This window comes from Eupeodes corollae, chromosome 1, assembly GCF_945859685.1.
Source record: "Eupeodes corollae chromosome 1, idEupCoro1.1, whole genome shotgun sequence".
Taxonomy (NCBI): domain Eukaryota; kingdom Metazoa; phylum Arthropoda; class Insecta; order Diptera; family Syrphidae; genus Eupeodes; species Eupeodes corollae.
In genome coordinates, this window is record NC_079147.1 from 66,664,801 (window position 1) to 66,688,714 (window position 23,914).

The 23,914-nt window shown below is 36.2% G+C and overlaps 1 pseudogene; it reads right to left on the bottom strand.

The window, feature by feature from the left end:
- Nucleotides 1–4,759: 4,759 nt before the first annotated feature.
- On the bottom strand, nucleotides 4,760–12,061 carry LOC129939902 (growth hormone-inducible transmembrane protein-like; annotated as a pseudogene).
- Between the last annotated feature and the right edge of the window lie 11,853 nt (nucleotides 12,062–23,914).

The following is a 23,914-nucleotide window of genomic DNA, read 5'->3' on the forward strand; positions in this document are numbered from 1 at the left end:
TTACCGCAGAAATCTAATTATATGACATTTTGCCGGTTAAAGGAAACTAACGTCGAACACTCCATTGCCACAAAACTTTTAAATCTAATTTGACTGCAGAGAGAGAGAAGATGTCGAAAACGACTGCTTCGACTTTCAAGAACATGACATCTTTTCAGGCATTCTCACCATTCACAATTCACCACTTACCACTCACTCTCACCACTGCTGGCACCACAGAAAAAGAAGCATAAAAGGGTTTTTCTCACGACTTATCGATTCAACTTCAAAATGAAATATATACGTATGAGTGTGTATGTCCTTTTTGTCGTCATCGTCACCTATCTGATGACAGCCCTTTCTTCCTTTCACTGATCCTTTGGCTTCTTACCCCAACCCAACAAATTCTGAGCAAATTAGTTTTGAGCTTTGGAATTCAAAACTCTTCTTCTATGGAATGGTGTACTACATGCACTGTACTCTTTACATAAGTTGGATAAATGCAAAGTGGTCGTGTCATATGGCTTTGGCATGGAACTTGAAGTTGGAGGTTATGAAAATAAAATAAACAAAATGGCAGAGGAGGGCATCAAGTATATAAATAGTTTTGGAAGTTATTTTTCGGTGTCATGAACAAAATTGGTGAAGAAGTGCTGAAGTTAAAAATATGGAGGATTGACAGATCTTTCATTGAAAAATATGTCCCAACTGTCAAAACTGACTTTTCCTAGTCACTGATGGCAGATGTTTAAGCACAATCGGACGAGAATAGAGTCAGGGATGCGTCCCACATTGATAACTTCCCATTCGTGCCCGACTGCCGATAATTATAAGAATTTTACAAAATATCAATAACACCATTTTGGGTAAGATAAAAAATTTGATAATTGAGTCTAAACTTAATTTTTATTATTTTTAACAGCATTTTTATTCCTTATTATTTAATATAATTTTTTTTTTTAAATCTTAAGCGGCCCATAGACACCACACATGTGCGCACACTTGTGTCGGTGTGCGGAAATGTGTGCTGTGTGTGGGCTGGTGGCGAGAGTTTCTATAGCTATCTGCTTCAAACTTTGCGGTGATATCCCGAAATGAAAAATCCGGTAAATTTTCTTCCAATTCTTTTAGAGGGCCAAAATGTGAAAATTTATTTATTTTTAAAAACAAATCTTTCGACCAAATCCTTATTTCTCTTTTTTTCTTCTTATTTTCATTTAAACAAGAAACGACTGCATTAAGCGTGCAAGCTTCAACGTCACGCATCAAGATCATAATTTTTCCTTTTTGAAATCTCTCTCACAACTAATGTGTGTATGATTTGATGTGTAGTGTGTGGCGGAATGCCACACCATTTTCCAGTGCACCGGTGTGCGCACAAGTGTGGTATCTATGGGCCGCTTTACGCTAGTAACAAAATATTGCACAGAAATAAAGAAATTTGAAGTCAATACCTTCATTTATTCTCAAAATATTTCAATTTAGGTTTTTTTCAATTTAACGTAATTTCCAAATTTTTGTAAGAAACGATTAACAGTTGGATTTGTCCAAAAACGTATTTTAAAAATACATTTTTTTTAATAAATACAAACTATTTAAAGGCAATGGCGCAAAATTTTAGACGATTTAGTACGATGTTAAATCATTTTTAGTATGATACTAGGTTAAAAAAAGGATTTTGATAATTTTAAACGAGTTTAGTATCGTACTATCTTCTTAACATTTTACTAAAGTTAAAATCACCAAATGGCTACTTTATCTTTTTAGTATCGTATTAAATCTATGTCATACAGATTTTTCTTGTCATTTTTCTCAAATGTGACAGTGTTTTAAAATTGATAAATTGTGAAATAAAATTTATTTTTACATATCATAAAAAGTAAATTAATTTAAAATGTTTTCGGAAGAAGAAGATTTTGAAATGTTTAAGGATTCAGTGTTGTGTAGGAAAGTTAAAAGTTTTAAAACTCGAGCAAATCCTCTTGAAGAGCTGGACGATGGTGAATTTTACTCCAGGTATAGATTTGATAAAACAACTTTTCGGTTCTTGGTTGAAAATATTGACATCCAAGACCCTATTATAAACCGTGGGCTACCTATTTCTCCAGATTTGCAAGTTCTAGTTACGTTACACTTTTTTGGAAGAAATGTCCATCAATCTGATGTTGGTAAATAAACTTTTCTATTACTAGTCAACAAACGTGTAAACATGCACAACTTTTCGAATACTTTAGGAGCATTACATGGAATGGTGCAGTCCACAGTGAGAAAAAAAATTATTAAAAACATCGCAAAAAGAATTGCTTCACTACTTCCACACTTTATACAGTTCCCATCTTCCCCTGCGGAGTTGAATGACATCAAATCCGGATTTTACAATATCGCCAGGTTCCCAAAAGTCATAGGTGCAATCGATTGCACTCATGTGCAAATCAAGCGACCAGCTAGGATTGTGGGACCTATTATGGCTGGCCACGACATAAATAGAAAAGGTAGATATTACATTCCTAACTAAAAAAATCGATAGTCAAACAATCATTTGGTTCATGTACAAAACACTATTAATTTCTTAAAGGTTATTATTCATTAAATGTCCAAATTGTAACGGATCATAAATGCAGAATTATAGATATCGTTGCAAGATCTCGTGGGTCTCTTCATGACTCCAACATTTGGAACAATTGTCGCCTTAAAAGTAAGCTTGAAGAAAGTATTAGCATCCATCAGGGTATCTTGTTAGGCGATGCTGGATATCCATGTTCCAACATTTTGCTAACCCCTTTAAGAAAGCCGAGCTCCAGAAAAGAAGAAAAATATAACAATTCTCATACTTCCACAAGAAGCCGTATAGAATGCCTAAATGGGTAGCTTAAGTCCAAATTCAGGACTTTGCTAGATCGGCTACGAGTGGATCTGGAAACGGCAAAAAATATTGTTGTTGCTGTGGCTGTGCTTCACAATATAGCAAAGGAACGAAATTTTCCTTTTTTCTATGAAGGTAATGAAGCACAAGGCCAACATACAAATTCAATTTCAAACGGGAACAATGATGAAACTCAAACAGGAGCAGCATTCAGAAGCGCATTTATCAATCAAAACTTTTAAAATTAAATGCAATTGTTGGCTTTTAAATTATTATTTATTATTAAGAAAATTAACATAAGTTAAAAACGAAAAAAAAACATAAAAGAACAAAACTTCATAAAACAAAAAAATAAATATTTCAAAAAAATAAATAGGAAATAAAGATTAAATTAAAACTCTCGCATTCTCTTTTTGTGGTATTCTTTCATTTGCTCCAATTCCAATAAATGCTTTTCACGAGCATGAGCATTAGCTTCCTTGGCATTTAATAAGAGCTGTTCGTCAAGCAGTAAGACCTGCTTAGCATGCTCGATCTGCAGCAAATGAAGCTGAGCTGCATGAGATGTACCCTCGTCGATTTGGTTAACTCGAGAAGTCATCACGTCGGACTTTGTTGCCGCTGTTTTTGGCAGTTGTCTCAAGCTATATAGGAGGTCTGTTCCAGCACGTGGAACCGAAATCCTTTTAGGAGGAGGAGTTACAAGCTCTACATCTACATCATCACTTTGAATGGCAGTGTTACTTTGATGATCAGGGCTTGTGTGCAACACACCACTGGTTTTTGCCACTTCGTCAATTATAACACTAGCATCTGATACTTGTAGGATTTCGGTATTGCTGTCTATATGTATGGTATCTTCCTGCAACTGATCTTCTATCATAGCCTGAACTAAAATATCCGTCGGATCAGAAACTGGAACGGGAACCACATTGCCTGTTGCTTTGACCGCTTTTTTTGTTGCTATTCTGGATTGCTTTGCAGCAACCTTCATCCTTGTCCATTGCTGTCTGATTACCTAAAATAAAATAATAGGGTCCATAAGTGTTCTTTTGAGTTTTTGTTTTATATTACCTTTCCTTGCGACATTTTTTAATTTTATTTAATCTAACGAACTCTTACTGCAAAACAATCGAAATAAAATGTAAGTGCTATAAACCGTTACTTGAAAAACCTAATACCTACACAAACGCACTCAAAAGTGTATCCATTAAAATATGTAGGTACATACATATGCATTTGTGTATCTGATTGCTAATTACAATTAGGCTAGGGTCACACTGCAGTTTTTGTGAATCCAATATAAATCATACTAACAAAGTTTAGATTTACATTTACCAATCTTTCCAATGCGCATTTTTCTTTGCTGTCCTAAATGCGTGAGATTGAGAATCATAGTTGAGGTGAAACAGGTTTTCTGTACCTACTCCTTAATCCCACACGATCACAAAATCATCAGTATATCACCACCCTGCTCATAAAATGAAAATATCCAAGTACTCCCTTTCACACATTGAATATTTTCTATATGGTATGTATTCTCTCAAGATTCAATTTTTTGAAAATTCTTGAAGTGCAAACATTCTCATTCAAGAAGTTTCAACTGAAGTTGTGGGGACGGGTGGAATGGGCTCACGACAATGGCGCCCCTTCATCCCTGAAACTTTTGTATTAAATACTTGAAACTTGACTTGGCGGGGGTCATTCTGTCTTCCACATCATTTTAAAAATAAATACATCACGCCATCGCGAAGCCACAAGATGAATAAATTCCTTATTTAAGCAATTACATTCTAATTAGCTCTATACAACTTTCATAAGGTAGTTCAATATTTTGTGCAACCTGCACTGTTTCCCTTCCTTCCCTTTCTATTATCTTCTTTCGTGGTACTGCAAAACAACTTAAAACCACAAACGTAAAGCATCGAACAATGAACAAATAATTTATTTTTGGTTTTATATTTTTTCTATGCTTCTACATTTCATTCAATTTTAATTTCGATTTATCGATTCAATTATAAAATATCACACAACACAGCCTTGCACTGCGACCATTCGATCATTTACTCGGAAATTTGAGTTTACTTCCGTCGTTGACCGCCTCCAGCCAAAATGGATGCAATTCGAATAAATATGTTAAGTGTGTCCACATAAATTGATAGGGATCTAAAATAAACAAGAGAGTTAAAGAAGCAAGAACCAGAGATAAACCAAATAAAACTCACTCATTAAATGGATCAAATGGTCTCTGTGTGAATAATGCTGGATAGGTCTCGTCTTTGCGGACAATGCGTTGTGTATCGTAGAGTAAGAATCCACTGAATAATACTAGTCCTCCGTAGAGAGACATCGAAGCCAAACCAGCTCCTAGCATGGTGGTGGGTGGGAGCCACATTGAAGCCAACGACGAGGCAAAAACGAACCTAAGTCCGATTGCCAAGGGACCACCCATATACAGGAACTTATCACTTGGAGCACAAACTGGCACAGTGGAGAGTCCACCAACAATACCAGCAGTATGGAGGGAACCCCTGTCAGAATTGGTCTACGCAAAAAGCAAAGTGGAGCCACTACACCACCAATAATGGCACAATGTGCTGTCCAGGCAAGTTGTTTTGTACCTAGACCGGGTGAGTATGGGATTGCCTTTGTTGCCACACCAGAACTAATCATGACAGCAACGGTTCCAAGCATCGACTTGAATTGAAAACAAAATGTTAACAAAAATTAACTCACATTTAAAGTCAAAGAAAATCTTACCATCCATCCATTGCGGGTTACCAAGTTCAAGAGTCTTGGTGTTCTAAACACTGCAACAGCACTTGCAGCTGTCAATGCCACAGAGGCTCCGAAGTATCCGTAGGTAGTGTGAATTTTGTCTCTAACCAACATTCAAGTTAGGAAATTGGTATTTTTAGGGATGATTCGTGACTGAATGTACATTGAATTGTGTTGGATGTTAGTGGGACTTCCTAGACCGACACCATAATAGCAGAGTGCACCCATGCCTACAGCTGCAGCACCTTTACCAATAGAATAAGCTTTAAACGAGAAAAAAATGTCTATATTCCCCATCGAATTCTTATGTTGTGATATTAAGTTTCTTACCATTTGCTCCCGGAGGTCCCATCAACTTCTCTTTCAATGTTTGTCCTTGCTGTAGACGACTTCTAGTGACTCCGGGACGTTTCTTGTTTCTTCACAAAGCCAGCATTGTTTTGAAGTTCGGATTTAATTTGTTGTGTAAGCCTCAAAGGCACAGTTAATGCCAATCGCAACATCTTGTTATTTTATTTCAATCTTTTATAAATTGCAAGTTAATTCCGAAAAACGAAAAAATATAAATAAATAAATAAACCACGGCGAGCTATGAAAACTAAATGAAAAAAGAAAATACAAATTCAATGTTGTCACTTTGACATTTGCAAAAATATTAAGGTATGTTTGTTTTGTTTGCTCCACAATCTGTCATTATTTAGATGTGTTCATGTTTTTTTTTTAATAAAATGGTTTTAGCATGATACTAGTTAGCAAAACAATAAAAAGTGTTTAAAATTAGTGAAAAGTTAGTAGATTACTATGTATATAGTAAATTGTTAACTAGTATCGTGCTAAGGCCTTAATAATAGGTTGTTTAAAATTTTGCGCCAATATCTTTAATTTTTGAAAAGTTAAGAGTCAAAAATCCAATTTTTACCAACTTTTAGGTTAGTATTTTTTGTAAAAAAACTCGCACAAAAGAATGGTTGAGAGTTGTATGTCACTAGGCCCTAGTTCTCAATGGAATGTCGCGACACATAGTTAGATTGTTGAAATCAAAGTTCGAATCAAACTTGAAGTAAGAGGGAAATTTCCACACAACTTAATCCTTTATAAAGTGTTGTTTTGGTTGTGGGAAAGAAAAATTATTAATTTTGCTGACCAGTTATAAAAAGACCCACATTTTTTTGTGACATATAGGAACTACATACATATACGCGTGGGATTGGCCAAACCTCGACACATCACCCTACTCCAACAGACAAACGAGACAGAACCGACCACTTAATAAACGGACAGGCATAACAAAAGAGAACTAGCGTCCCTTCTATTTCTATCCTTTCCTTTCGTATTCTGTATATAGTGTCAGCAGGAGAGAACACAAAGAGTCATCACGCATTCGCAATCCATCCGTCAAGAGGATAAGACGCTTCGAAGTTTTTGCTCTGTTTAAAGTTATTAATTAAAGTACAATCTATTTCATTAAATATAAATTAGTGTTTTATTTAAGTAAAATAAAGAACAACTAGACAGAAGGAGCTAGAACCCCACATACATACTCGTATATGGCAAATATTGTGGTCGTTAAAAAATTCGAAGTCAAGGTTTTATTAAAACATGGCATTGCGATGGTAGAGAAGTCGAAAAAAGTGGGATCCCCGAATGCATCCGTCTGTCCTCTTTTTAACATTCCAAACCATTGAGTTGATTGAGTTTAAACTTGGAAGTTTATGTATTAAGTAGGTTCGCTTTAGGGTTTTGTAATATTCTTAAGTCTCAAAGTAATAGTAGTCCCGATATGAATTTTTTGGTCAGAAATCGAAATTGAAAATTTTCTCAAAAACGAAGCAATAGATTTTTATAAAATTGTCTCTTAATTTTGTTTTCTAAACTTAACAAACAATTATTTTTTGTTTTTCCAGAAAGGGATCCTCCGTACAACCTTTTTAAGGCTTTCTCAACAACTAATAAACCGATTTAAATAATTTGTTTTCGATTGTCAAAAATTTAAATATTTTTGTTTTGGATTTAAAAAGAAATATTAATTAACTTCCAATCGGAAGTTTTCGCAATCGGTCCGATTTGTCGAATGGAAAATTTTGACATTTTTTGATTTCAAGGTCCCTAGAATGTTAATATATTCAAAAAATGGTACTAATATTGGTATTCGACTAAAAATCTCGTCAACAAAAATAAATTTTGAAATCAAACTATTTCATCATATTAAAATAAGTGTCGGTCATTTTTAAGTTAGACTTTCAGAAAAACTCAACTGACAATTATTAGCTTCCCATAGGAAGTTATTGTAATGGGTCCGACGTGTCAAATTGAAAATTTTGACATTTCTCGACGTTTCAAAGTCCCTGGAGTCGAAATAAAAGATTTTTAGAAAGATGTCTGTGCGTGCGTGTGTACGTACGTTCGTACGTCCGTACGTTCGCGACGGTTTTTTCGTCGTCCATAGCTCAAGAACCAGAAGAGATATCGATTTCAAATAAATTTTGTTATACATATAATAAGGCAAAAAAATGGAGAAAGGGCTCTCAATAAAATTGAGTTTGTGTTTTTTTTTACCATAGTAGTTTAAAAAAAAGGTGAACATTTTGGTTAACCCTAAATCGCGAACCAGTGACACAAGAGACTTGAATTATATTTTATATAATATATTGTAGCGTGAAATCAAAGAAGTATGAACGATTTGCTCTTGTTACGAATCTTAACCATCTTCCTAAACTCCAAAAAAAAATATTTTGTTGCACCCTGTTTTCGGGAAATCACCTATGGAATTTGAAGTTCAAACTAGCTCGCTTTAGTTGCTCACTTCACTCAGGAAACAGTGGGTACCAACCACATGAACCATGTAGCTTCCCAACAAAATTCTGAGTATAGGTCTTTTCAATTCGACCACCAAGCGTGTAGGATCTCATCCTCAGAATAAGTTCTAATAGAATTGGGGAATTCTTTACATCTTTTAAAAAATATAAAATCAACTTGTAATATTAAAAAAAAGCAATTATCTTTAAGCCGCAAGACGCCTTTACTGGCATATGACAACCTAATCGAGACTTTGAACCTCACGAGGTAAATTTATAAATCATATTTTAGTTTAAAACCAAACATATTTTTTATAAATTATCTCTGAAAAAAGACCAAAAGGGCTAAAACACGAATTATGTTTCATTATTAGGACGCCTCTGTGCAGAACACCGAATTATCGGCCTTTTGACATTTGCAAAAAGCGAACACAAAAAAATAAACTTCAAGTTCAAGGCCAAGGCCAAGTTCTTCGCTTCAAATCCGATAACTGGAGCACTTGCCGTTTTCCTCTCAGCTTCTAGCTCAGTAACGGCTTCCTTCCCTGAACGGATCACTGAATGGAAGGCATAGACACCCGAACAAGAAGCTTAAATCCATTCTACAGCTCAGTCAAGTGAAAGTCGCGAAACCAATCGGCTGGCTGAGGCCCCGATCGGTGCGGCTTGGTGCGGTGAAAAGGAGGGGATTGCAATCCCACCTGGTCTCACGCAAAGCGTCGAATTGATATAACCCGAAGGTGGATTAACTGTCAGTTAGACAAAAATTATAAAAGGGAATAGAAAAAGAAAAAAAAAAAACAAAACAAATTTCATTAAATTTGAAAAAAAAGTAATAAAAAAAATTAAGAATAGAGAGTGAGTGCATAATAAGTACAACAAAGAAAAAGTAAGCCAAATAGTTGAGTTTTATAAAAAAATATAATTTTTTTGATCTAAAATTTTCAATACAAAAAAAAAGTTAAAATAATCTAAGAAGAAAGTGAGTGTGATAGTTATGGTTTGGCGGTGAGCTGGAAATTTACCCACTTGAAATCTTCTCTCGATTGGAACCCATTGGAATCTGTGCACAGGATCCCCGTAAGCGGTTAGTCTCCGAGCGATAAAACAGTTATTTTTCTCTTTCCCACAGGCCAAACTACCACTATATTTTTGACAGGTTGTCTTTTTTATATTATTTACTATTTACATTGATTTATTTTGCCATTTAACCTAAACTTCTTTTTAAATTAACTAATTTAAATTTGAAAAAAAAAAATAAAATATTTACATACATTTACGTTCATCTATGAGATTAGAATGTTTATAAAACATACAAAAATTTTAATTATTGAATAAAATTCTAAATCATAATGTTTTAGATTAAAAAGTATTTGGGTGAGTAAGGGAAATTATGTTGCCAAATTGAGAGTTGTGTAGAGCAACCTAGGAGCAAGTTAAGGGACAGTTCGAATTAATTTCACCAAGGTACACGAACTGTCAAGGCGTCTGCGAAAGCAGGTAGGGAGGGAAACAGAGACCATGAGCGACTTCAACACCTGTCGCCTGGTAAATTGGTAAGGTGAAAGAAGATGTCCGTCCGCAGTCATGAAGTTTTTCGTAAACCTTGGCATCAAGAAAGTTTTCCTTTGGTGCGACTGGCTACCTAGGAGCAAGAACCACTCCCTAATCCGACGTCACCCAGCCGTGCGTATGCGAGCATGCCAATAAGTAAGGCTCTTAGGTCACCAGATTATCATAACCGTAGCACTCTTTTACAAATCGTGAAATAGAAAAATTTGATTTAATTTTCAGGAAATTTTTTTTTTAAACGAATTATATTTTTGAAACCAACTTTTTTAATTATAAACGCAAGAACTAACGATGGTAAAAATTACTTTCCCACAGAATGAATACGACCTGTTTGTGTAACGTGACTTGACATCAATAATCTTCTTTATTTATTTTAGTTTAAAATGTAACACCTGTTTTTAGTTCAATATGATGACATTACAAATATGGCGAACCTTGGTATTAAGGCGGTATATTTAAAATATAAATTTTTGAAATGGCTAGTAGCTTATTCGCTACAACTAATATTAGGTATTTCAATTCATTTTATTGTTAAGTTTTTGTTATTGAATGTGTTGGGCTCCAACATTCCCCGCACTTTGAAAGGACCCCTTTCAAACAGGAAGCAGAGCAAGCTTTCGAATTGGAGGATGTATAATGCCTTTTGTCGTCTTTACATCTGCTACTCGAACACATCCATCTTTTCCAAGTATGACCTTGATGACTCTTCCTACCAACTACTGTTGGGGTGGTGTGTTGTCTTCATTTACAACAACCATGGCTCCAATGTTGAGATTAGGCTGATCTTTCACCCTTTTAGAGCGGGACTGTAACTCGGTTAAATACTCGGATGTCCAACGCCGCCAAAAGTGTGACTTTACTGCCTGAATGCGACGCTATCTTTGAAGGTAGGATATATCTTCGACTTCAATTATAGGTTCTGGAATGGCCTTCAAAGATGAACCAATTAAAAAGTGCCCAGGCGTCAGGACTTTTAAATCGCTTGAATCTGATGACATTGGTGTTAAAGGACGTGAATTCATCACCGCTTCGATTTCCACCAGTGCCGTTGAGAGCTCCTCGAACGTGAGTTTTGCGTTCTCCAAAGTACGGTACAAGTTGCCTTTTGCAATTTTTACGGCTGACTCTCAGAGACCGCCAAAGTGAGGAGCCCTAGGTGGAATAAAATTAAAAGATACATTTTGATTAGTACAAAAATTTTCAATATGGCTTTTTGTATTATTTGAAAACAAAAATTGTTGGACCTCGTTCCTACAAAATTTGTGGCATTATCACAAAATATTTTCTGTGGAAGACCACGACGGCCAAATGCTTTAGAGGACAAATCTGATACAGCTTCAAGATGAACTGCTTTCGAAGAAAAACACACAAATACTGGTATATATGTCTTATAAGGTGTTTTCCCACGAATTTTTAAATATGTGAAGAATGGTCCACAAAAATCAACACCGCAGTTCTGAAATTAACGTGGTGCTGGAGTTATACGGTCAGCAGGTAGGTCTCCCATTACCTGCTCCATAAGTTTTGGGCGATATCGGACACAAGGAATACATCTTCTCACCGTACCACGTGCTATTTCCCTTGCGTTTATTATCCAGAACTACTGCCTTATAAGAGCTAAAAGTGCTTTTGGTCCTGCATGGTAATTTTTCAAGTAAAGATCTCTGACAAAGCATGTTACAACATGAGCGTCTCTTGGAAGAAGAATGGGGTGCTTCTGCTCTTCTGGAATTGCTGCTTTCTGCAACCTGCCTCCTACTTTCGCAATTTTCATTCCCCTGTACTCTTCAAGGAATGGATTTAGCCATTTCATTGAGCTCTTCAAACTTTCCCTATTTTTTAGCAAATTTATTTCCTGAGCAAAGTGTTCCTGTTGGATATTCCATGCAATCATTGCTTCTGCACATTGTGTCTCATCGACAGACAGTAATATTTTTCGAAAATTGTCCTTTTCAAAATCTAGAAATTTAACATCTTCTTTAGAAAGTGGCAAATTGTTTGCCTTTCGCTTTTTGATCTTAATAACTCTGCAAACTTTTACAAATCTAAGCATGTATCCAACAACGCGAACCATATTTGTGTATATGCTATACCTTTCCAGAGCTTTCAAAATATGATTCTCTTCTTGATTCCTGACAAGCAAAACAGTTTTGTGCATCTCGAGAGTTGCCTTTTTTGATACCGAGTGATTGTTAAACATAGGACAAATTGATTTTCGACTCAAATAACTTTTCAAAATTTTGGGACATTGGCCTTAAACTAATTTTATTTCTTACAAAATATTTGAACATTCAGTAATGTTTTGAAAAAAAATCAATTGACAGTTTTTTTTTTTTTCAAAAAATTAAAAACCAACAAAAAACTTAACAAAAAATGGTAATAATAGATTTTGGACTTAAATATCTTTTGTAAACTTTGAGATATTGGCTTTAAACTAATTTCGCCTTTTAAAAATATTGTTGCCAACATTCGGTAAAATTTTGACAAAAATATAATTGACAGTTTTCTTACAAAAAATAAAAACCTAAACAAAATCAATAAAAGTTGGTAAAAATGTATTTTCGACTAAATTATCTTTTTTAAAGTTAAAAAATAAGCTTCAAACTAATTTTACTCACAGAAAGTACGCAAATTTGGTAAAAAATGAAGTTTGGTTCTCGATATGTCATGAAAAATAGAAATAATTTATCCAATTTGTATTTGTTTATTTAAGAAATAAAAACGTTGAGATAGGGACGATAAAAAAGATTCCCGAACGTACGTACAAACGCGCATATCTCTACAGATCAGTTATTTAGATTCTGCTAACCTTGAAACGTAAGAGATGACAAAGTTTTCAATTGGACAAATTGGATCGATCACAATAACTTCCAATGGGAAGTTAATTAATATAAAATTTTGAAAACACAACCGTTTTTATTGATTGAATCAGATTGAATAATGATAATATAAATGTATATCGATCGAACCACTCTTCTCAATTACCATTTTCTTGAAATTTTCCACATTAATCCAATATAAATACAATTTTTCATAAATTTGCACAAAAAGAAGGCAGCAAATCAAAACATTTACACCTTCTGTTAATCATCATTAATCATCCACTTTCTCCATATTTCCAATTTTCTCTTTTCCTGCTAGTTTCAAGTCACGAAGTTAGTCCTTTTTTAAACCTACCTATCAAAATAAACAAAATATTGATAAAAAAGTAATTTCACTTCCCAGCTCGAATTGCAATTGGAAATTGATTACAAATATAGACATCAATCAATCACTTCCTTCCTTTTCCTACTGATTCCAACTCAAGGACTCAGGACTCAGTTATGTTTTCTTATAATAATAAAAAAATATAAAAACAAAATTATATGACAGAAATATTCTTCTAATACTAAAAAGTTGAAGTTGTAGATAGGAACCACCTCGTACTCGTACCTTAGCCAGCTTTTATATTCAATAATATAACACAAAAGAACACACTTTGCTCCTTCGAGTATTATTATGATTCCTTTTATTTTCCTTACCTTTTCCCACGCCGCTCCGCCTCTAAGAACCCAAGATGTAAAATATATAACTCTTCTCAGAACTTACATCTTACCTTGACAACAAATGTACATAATAATATGTGAGAAATTTCAATAAAAAATATTAATTCAGCTCTGTAGCACCTGCAGCTGCATCAAGCAAAAGTTCTTTGCTGTCTAGTGTCTAGAGAGACTGTGTATGGTGTGTGGGCTTGGTTGGCTTGGGTTTGGTAACAAAGAGCTCCGTATGGAATTTTTAATATAGCAGCACTACATTTCAAAAAAAAGGTGAAGACAGCGAAGCTCAAAATGCATCATTTGCAAGAGCAACAGCAACCCAATAATAAGAACAACACAACACACAACGAAGAAGAAAACTTATGGGGCATTATTCTTGTAGAAACCTAAACTACATACAGCTTTGGCCAGAATAATAGGGACATGTTAAGTTTATAGTTCATCAGTAAAGGCATCAACCTTATGCTATGATCGTAAAGTCGAAAAATGCAACTTAAAATGAAGATGTCAGTAGATCCCGTTTGCGTCCTTCAGAGCGATGCACATATATGTTCGTCGAACTAAATTTTTGCATGACCAGAAATAACGGTAAAAAATACTGTAATGTCACAAAAGTAGTACAAAGTTATGGTCATTTGTAAAAAAACGTACGAAACACCACGTCATCTTCAGTTCCAACAATGGTCCCTAACGACACTTTCTATGAAAGCTCGATTGATAAAGCGAATTTGCTTCCAGCACAGATTGCTGTTAATTTGACGCTACCAAAGAGTGTCATGAGTAATCCTGTTCCTAAAGCGTAAACGGTTTTATAGGACAAATCTTCTTTCACACAGTTGCAAGAGAACTGAAAGACTTTGAATACAGAAATCCTCTGGACCGGATAGTGTTTCCCTTATTGTTCTTTAGAGGTGTTCTTAAACGCTGTCAAAACCACTGCATAAGCATTTCCTTCTTTCCTACTCGACATGTCTCTTTCCGACCGAATGAAAAACAGCATTTGTCTTGTCCAGCCTGTAACTAAAAGAGGCGAATCCTTATGCCCATCCAACTATCGTCCAATACCACTCACGTGCCTTGTTTTATAAATTATCAGCTTAGGAAATATCTTGAAGAATGAAAGCTTCGAAATGACCGGCAGTATGGCTTTCGTAGCGATTGGTCCACTGGTCAATTAATTGTTCTGGAGAAAGTAAGATTGTTGCATCTAATATTTCAAAAGTATTTGATCGAGCTTGGCACCAAGCTCTCATATTGAAAATCCGTGCTTTTGGTATTGATGAATCTCTTTTTCGTTTAATTCGAAAGTACCTATCTAATCGTTCAATACAAGTTGTATTGGATGGTTTCAAGTCTGAAATTCATAAAATAAATGCTGGTGCCTCCCAGGGCTCCATTTTGTCTCCGACACTCTTTTCTACATGCATAAAAAATCTTTTGTCTGTCACTTCTAATCCATCAAATTGTTTTGCTGACGACAGTACCCTCAGATTTTCATATTAGTTTCTAGATTCACATCATTGTCCTTAGGATGTAGAACGTTAACGGCAGCGTAAATTCCAATCTCGACAGCACTGCGCAATGGAGAATCACGAACCGAGTAGAACTTAATGCTTTAAAGAACTCAATTATAATGCTTGTCGTTAAAGTGCAATCCACCCCATTTGCCGCATTCCGACGCTATCCAATCGTTGCACTTGCATTCTGAAAACTAATAAAATTTCAGTACTCGATATGTACATATTCAACATCGTCAAAAACGCTGATAGGTGCTTAGGATTTCTCGATGTAAAAAACCTTTCACCTTTAAAATACAATCCAAAAAAGGGCTTTTAAAAATGATAGGTGATAGAACTATATCTGAAACATTTACATCACTTGAACACCGCCTTTCGTTGTTTTATCGATGTTTTTACAAACATAAATTAGCCAGTTGTATTCCACCCCTTAAACAATTCAGCGGTGATGCTCGTACTTACAGGAATGTTCATCAGTTACCCTAGAGCTCAATTTCAGACGTATTGTCAAGTGAAGAGATTTGTTTTTTTAGCTGCACACCACCGTACTTCCAGAATGTGGAATGCTTTGGTCAACTCTGTTTTCCCTCTTGTTTTGATATTCAGAGACTAAAGACTAATGTGATCCGGTTTCTCCTCTTAAATCCCTCGCTATGCTCTTAATGCTCGTACTAACCTCTTGAGTGTTCCTGTCAATTCAAAGATATGGATGCTATTCTGAGACTCAAGGCTTTAAGGAGATATGCATGCCACTCAAATTATTAAGAAGACTTTTGGAACTCTTGAGGACTCGAAACGATAGATTCTTATCCAATGCCAGAAAGTAGAAAAAGCCAAATCCGCATTGCCTCATTGGTGGTCGCTGACTTGGACATGGTTATCAAAATCCTCACCCACAAAATGTTACTCCTTGAATATACCACATAGCAAATCACTGCACTTAATCATTTTAAAGTCATTTTACCAAATTTATCGACATTTGCCAGAATTTTACTTACTACTTACTTACTTAGGTCCTCAGATTTGTTAAGTCCGTTGGGAATTCCTTAAGAGGCATAGGGCCTCTAATACTCCTACTCGCCATCGTGTACGGTTTTCGGAGATGTGTTTTAGCTCCCTCCAACTCTTGCCTGGTGACGCTGATTCCGCCTTCGAATGTCCTGCGCCATGGGCTTCTCGGTCATCCAGTTCTTCTTCCTTCTTGTATGAGCGGATTCCACTGCATTGCTGGGCCTGCAATGCAGTCGTTACCTTTTCGAAGCTTGTGTCCTATCCATTGCCACTTACGCCCACGTATACTAGAGTCTGCAGGTTCCTGGCCTGTCCTTCTATGAACGACCTCATTTGATATAAGGTTTAACGACGGATGCAATGAAGACATCTTTTCACGAAGATTTGCAACTTTCTTGTTATGGCTGAAGTTACCTTCCAAGTGCTACACCCATAAAGAAGCACAGATTCGACATTTGTGCAAAACAGTCGTACGAGTAGCTTTGTTTTTAAGCTGATAGAGTCTTTTCTCCAAATTTTTGACAGCAAACAGAACGCCGCTTTTGCTTTGCCGATGTGACACATGACGTCTTGTTTGGTTCCGCTTTCGATGGAAACGATACTTCCAAGGTATTGAAAGCTCTCCACTTTTTCCAACGGTTGCGAGAAAATATTTATTTGAGAGGATTGTCGAGTTCCGAGGCTGATCATTTTTGTTCTGCCGGAATTGATTTTCAACCCCACAACATCTGCTTTTCTCTCCACACTTGTTGTCATTTGATGGAGATCCATGATCCTATGAGAGAGTAAGCAAATATCGTCCGCGTAATCCAAGTGCTATAAATAGGATGGCAAAGTCCAAAGGATCCTTCCGCTATCTGACAAAGCTGCGCACTATACGTCGCTTATTACACCAACAAAAACAATATTGGTGACAGAATACAGCCCTGTCTGACTTCACTTCGGATTTCAAAATCATCTAAAAACCTACCATCGTGCAGAACGTGACACTTTGATCCATCATATGCTGCTTTAATAACAGCAATTAGTTTTTTTCTGGGATGCCTCTCCTCCGCAAAGCTAACCTATTAACGCTACCAAAGGCCTTCTCGAAGTCGATGAACAGCTGGTGTAGTGGTTATGGTATATCTAACGCACTGTTAAATACAGGAGGATCCAGCACGGAATCCTGCTTGTTCGGCATTGAGTGTGTCCTCAAGGTGTTCTCTGAAACGTCCCAATATGACTTTTGTTGCTATTTTGGCAACGGCTAGTATACTGCCAATTTCTCTCCAGTTTTCGCGGTTGTAAGATCTTCTTTTTTTGGGAGCTTGATGATAGTTCTCTTCTTCCACTCATCGGGGTAGCTTTCGGTTTTAGGTGGTCCAGGTTTCTTTTATGAGCGGATGAAGCAGTTCTCTTGATGATGTTGGCGCTGCTAATAAAAGTACTGCGGGAATTCCATCAAGTTTCACCGCTTAGTTGTTCTTAAGTGCTTTAATTGTGGCAACGATTTTATCTTTACTGATAGGTGCCTAGTTTATTGATAGGGGATTTTCTTCAGTCACTTCAAAAGGTATCGGCTGCACGTTGTTTGTAAACACTAGGTTTAAAACCGAGGAAAAGTGTTCTTTCCACCTTCTGACTTGCTCATCCACCGAACTTATCACAGTACCGTCTACTACTTTCACCAGATGTTGCTTTGAGCTGTGTGCAATGTTCAGCTCTTTGGTTATTCTGTAAACGGTCTTCCTGTCGCACCTGTTTGAAGCATCTTCTGGTTCTTGCACCAATGTGTTGATGTAGTTCCGCTGTCGCGGCGCACGAGGACTTTAGTTCGTTTCTTTCCTCCCCTTGTGCAGCAGTTATTCAAGCCCTCAACTTTTTGCGTTCGTTGATCCTTGCCCAAGATTCTTCTGAAAGCCAAGTGTTGTTGCTTCCTTCTTTTCGACTGACTATTCTGTCAGCACCTGAAATGTAAACATTTTTCACAGCTGTGCTGCTTATTGTGCGTCTGACAGGTGGTCCCTAAATTTTTGACGGGTCGTGGGATCCTTTAGTCTGGGGATGTTGAATTCCGGGATTGTGTTGTTCCGTTGGATATTTGAACTGTAGCTGTACGCAATCTTAGGGTAGCTATCATTAAGTGGTGGTGACGGGACAATCCCATATCGGCGCCTCTTCTGTTTCGTACATTCAAGAGACTGCTGCTTCTAAAGCTTCGACTAATCGTGAAAGAATTTTACTTAATGTCATAAAATTGGTAAAAGTCCAAATAAACATTAAGATAAACGTTAAAAATGCCTTTCAGAGACAGAGCAACTTTAATTTGAAAATATAAAGCTAATAAAGTTTTGCCAAAATATGATTTTCACCAAAATTTAACTGCCATTTGATTTCTCAACAAAAACCTTAATTTCTCAGATTTTTATTTTGAAAATCCTTGGAGCAGGTTTCTTAAATTAATTTGTATATATTCAATTTTTCAATTTTTGTCTAACCATATTTTTGACATGCAGTTATTTAGATTTAATTTAATGTTCGTAAGAAATGTTAAGTCCTTTTTGAAATATCGAATTTTGAAAAAAGAAAAATATCCATCCATAGCCACTCCTGAATGAAATTTAATAGTTCTTGGAACAAGAACGGCTGAGCTTTTTTAATTTCTTAATTTTAATAGTCCTGGTTCAAATCAAATGATAACAATTAAATGTTCTAGTACTAAATGACACTTTAGAGAAATAAATCTTCAATAAACGAATTTCAGGAAAGAAAAAAAAAAGTCCAATTGTTTAAGAAAAGAAGCTACATACATGTAAAGGGTGATTTTTTTGAGGTTAGGATTTTCATGCATTAGTATTTGACAGATCACGCGGGATTTCAGACATGGTGTCAAAGAGAAAGATGTTCAGTATGCTTTGACATTTCATCATGAATAGACTTATTAACGAGCAACGCTTGCAAATCATTGAATTTTATTACCAAAATCAGTGTTCGGTTCGAAATGCGTTTCGCGCTTTACGTCCGATTTATGGTCTACATAATCGACCAAGTGAGCAAACAATTAATGCGATTGTGACCAAGTTTCGCACTCAGTTTACTTGATTGGACATTAAACCAACCACACGAATGCGTACAGTGCGTACAGAAGAGAATATTGCGTCTGTTTCTGAGAGAGTTGCTGAAGACCGTGAAATGTCGATTCGTCGCCGTTCGCAGCAATTGGGTTTGTGTTATTCGACCACATGGAAGATTTTACGCAAAGATCTTGGTGTAAAACCGTATAAAATACAGCTCGTGCAAGAACTGAAGCCGAACGATCTGCCACAACGTCGAATATTCAGTGAATGGGCCCTAGAAAAGTTGGCAGAAAATCCGCTTTTTTATCGACAAATTTTGTTCAGCGATGAGGCTCATTTCTAGTTGAATGACTACGTAAATAGGCAAAATTGCCGCATTTGGAGTGAAGAGCAACCAGAAGCCGTTCAAGAACTGCCCATGCATCCCGAAAAATGCACTGTTTGGTGTGGTTTGTACGCTGGTGGAATCATTGGACCGTATTTTTTCAAAAATGCTGTTGGACGCAACGTTACGGTGAATGGCGATCGCTATCGTTCAACGCTAACAAACTTTTTGTTGCCAAAAATGGAAGAACTGAACTTGGTTGATATGTGGTTTCAACAAGATGGCGCTACATGCCGCAAAGCTCGCGATTCTATGGCCATTTTGAGGGAAAACTTCGGAGAACAATTCATCTCAAGGAATGGACCGGTAAGTTGGCCACCAAGATCATGCGATTTGACGCCTTTAGACTATTTTTTGTGGGGCTAAGTCAAGTCTTAAGTCTACACAAATAAGCCAGCAACTATTCCAGCTTTGGAAGACAACATTTCCGAAGAAATTCGGGCTATTCCGGCCGAAATGCTCGAAAAAGTTACCCAAAATTGGACTTTCCGAATGGACCACCTAAGACGCAGCCGCGGTCAACATTTAAATGAAATTATCTTCAAAAAGTAAATGTCATGGACCAATCTAACGTTTCAAATAAAGAATCGATGAGATTTTGCAAATTTTATGCCATTTTTTTTTTTTTAAAGTTCTCAAGCTCTTAAAAAATCACCGTTTACAAGTCAATATCTTTCATTATTCTCATAATATTTGAGTCAACAATTATTTAAAACTTTTTTAACTTAATCGGCGCAACGAGTGGAAGTGTATCCAGGGGATAACTAGCTCCTAATACTATTAATATGCGGAACTACCCAAATCTATTCCTCCCTTAAACAGTTAAATTGTTATGCTCAAGCTTCTAGGAATGCCTATCACTGTTTCCCTGAGTACAGATATTTTTTCATTAGCCGTACTACACGAATTTCAGATAAACTTTTTTTTTTGTTGGTTATTATATAAGGAAGTCACTTTTGACCCACCCTTTATAAAGTAAACTAGATATTGTTTTCAAATCAAGTGTTTCTATTTCTTAACAGCATTTTATGAAGCCTAAAGCAAATAGTTTCCAAAATCTTGACCACCAATATTACTCTGTAAAAATCACATATAAGGCACCAAACATATTTTTACTTTACACTAGTGCCAAAGATATAATTATCAAAAATAAAATAGTGTCCCTATTATTTTGGCTGCAACTCTATAAATATAACACCTACACATATGTCTTTAAAAGCAGAAGCATATGAAAGAAAATAATGTGGTGCTTTGATGTAGCACACACTAGATGGCTCTGTATATTTTTAGAGGAACATCATCAAAACCAAAACTGCAGGATGTTCGTCCTTTCATGATGATCTAAAAGTTATTTCTAAGATGTATGCATAACTATAATAACTTTATTTTGTATATATATTAAGTGCATATGTACTTTTAGAAAGTCAGGACCCAGCACTAAAACTACGTACATTTATAAAGTAACTTCTTTTGGACGAAAGACGTAGAGCTGTATACCTGTATACAAGTTTAATGTTTAAGGTGGGAGTTGCTTATAGACTTTATGGTTCGACTGCATCTATTTTGAAAGAGTAAAACTTTGAGAGTTAGTAAATTTATTATTATTTATTCATATTCATTTATTTCAATTTATTGTTGAATATTGAGAGAACATATAAAGAAAAGGACACAAAGGGAAGCTAGCGTTTGAGGATAATTCTAGACTATTTCAGGAATGTCCATTATTTGAGTTGCAAATAATGATAAATTTTGTATTTTATTTTTGTTTTTCCTACATTAAGAAAAAGACTGGGATGCAACCCATACTGATTAAACTTTATTTAATTATTGTTATGATTCGTTTAATACTAACGGTAACAATTCTTATAGATATAATACCAACATAAAATCTAAAACTCAAACTAGGCTCTTAAAAAAACATTAGTTTGCATTTTATACTTTTGATATTATCATTTAGGGAACTAATGCAAAAGTGAAACTTATGATAGATTTCAATTAATTGTTTGAGGTGGCTATGTACACCACGAATTGATCTTCCATGAGGTTTCTGAAATCTTATACTTAAACGACTAAAACTAAAGTTTAAACTACCAAGAACTGATGGTAATATATGAATATCATCAAAATCTCTTAATGAAATCCAGAACTCTATTTGCTTTTGTAACTATGAAGTTAATATGTTAGTTCAGAACCTAAGACAACACCCAAGTCAGAAAATACATACACTCTACTTAAATGACTAGTATCAAACTTACTTCCTTAATTAAGGTAGCGCTACAGTCCTGTGTGAACTAGGGCCTCACCCAACAAACTTCTTTGAACTGACTCAAGGTGCTATCATCCGCTTTTGTCATAGTCCTTGCTTTTGCACCGTATAGCAGGACGGGCATGATGAGGGTGTTGTATAGCGACACTTTGGTCCCTCGGCATAGGGCTTTGCTACTCAGTTGCTTTCTTTGCCCAAAGAAACAGCGGCTATCAAGAGTTATTCCTTGTTTGATCTCAGCGCGGGTTTTCTTTTCTGCGTTTACAGCGGAGCCTAAGTAGACGAAGTCCTTGACTATCACAAAGTTACGTCTGTGGATGGTGACGTCGGTGTTGTGTGTTCTTTCTTGATTACAGCATGTAGTTTGTTTTGCTCTCATTAACCGTTAAACCCATTTTTGCTGCCTATGCGTTAATACTCATAAAAGCCCCATTGACATCACGCTGAGTTCTTCCGATTATGAAAATGTCATCAGCATATTCTAGTAATTGGATAGACTCTTGAAAGATTGTGCCTCTAGGGTTCACGTGTGAGCTCTGCACTATCCTTTCAAGTACGATGTTAAAAAAATCGCATGACAGCGCATCACCTTGCCTAAAACCTTTTTAGACATCGAAAGGTTCTGTTAAGTTGTTTCGAACCTGTGAATTGAAGCAGCTTCAATTCTAAATGGTAATCCTGGAAAAACGGAAGAGTTTGGCAGGGATGCCAAAACTAGACATGGCTCTTTAAAACTCGTCCCTGTAGATGCTGTCATATGCGGCTTTGAAATCGATAAAAAGATGGTGAGTATTTTCGATTTGAAGTTCTTGGGTTTTTCCAGGATCTGCCGTAATGTGAATATTTGCTCGACTCAAGACTTTCCTGGTCTAAAACCACACTGATAAGGACCTATCAGGTAGTTGACGATAGGCTTTAGACGTTCACATATTATACAATAGAGAAGATTTTATATGCGATGCTAAATAGACTGATTAATCTATAGTTGGTGCAGTTTAGAGGGTCTCCTTTTTTTAAGATCGGGCAAACAATACTGATGTTCCATTCACCGGGCATGCTTTCTTCCGATCTTAGAGATAAGTTGGTGCATGCTCCTAACCAACTTATCTCCAGTTGCTTTAAAGAGCTCGGCATTGAAGCCATGCTGCAGCGGCTTTATTAGACTTCACCTTACATATGGCAATCCTTACTTCATCTAAGTCGGGACGGCGGGATTGTTGGCTTTCGTCGTCTATGTTGAATGGATCATTCTACCTGACAGCGAAAGTGGTGCTTCCATATCCTCAGCATTGACTGCGGTTCCACTATGGTGTTTCCACTTTCGTCTTTGCAGCCTTCGGTTCTAATTGTATGTACCTGTAACTGTTCATAAAACTTTTGAACTCCATTCCTGCTTTTAAACCTCTCAACATCTTCCAGCGCACGCTTCTCATGCTCTCTTTCTTTTTCCTTCTATAAGTTAGAGTTCCTCTGGCCTCTTATGCTCATAGAGCTCATGATCAGCTCTCACCCTTTTATGCAGTGCCATTTTGCATGCCTGCTGTTTGGCTGCATTTGCCTGCCGACATTCCTTATCAAACCAGGGGTTCCTTGTTGGTGGCTGCTTGAAACCCTGCACATCAGAGGCGGCTTCTCTGATTGCATCTTGACAATGTTACCACTGGTTTTCGATACATGAATTGTGTTGGCGGCAGAAAACTTTGAGAGAGGTTTCTTGTAATTCGTTCGGAAAAGGATTTGGCAATCTCTTGCGATTGTAGCCGTTCGACGTTGTACCTTCTCCCAACACCTTCCTGTTTTGCCTTGGGTCTGGAAACCCAAAGTGCTTTATTCAGTTTAGTTACATATTAAGTAATAATAAGTGATGATATTGTTGAAAAAACAATTCAGTGTACTTTAAGATGATTTCTCATGTGGTTTTCTTTTGGCATTGTTTCGTCTCTCCATTTCTCAAGTTATCTTTGCGAAGCTTTGAAGTAACACATATTTTTCCTGTTCATAATAAAGGAGTGACAAATTATATTATGAAGTACAGGCCCATAGAGAAACCTTTCTTCAATTACCAAACTTTACAAGAGCATTGTCTGTGAGTCTCTCAATTTTCATTACAGACCTATTTTGTATTCCCAACAATATGGCTTTTTAAAAAA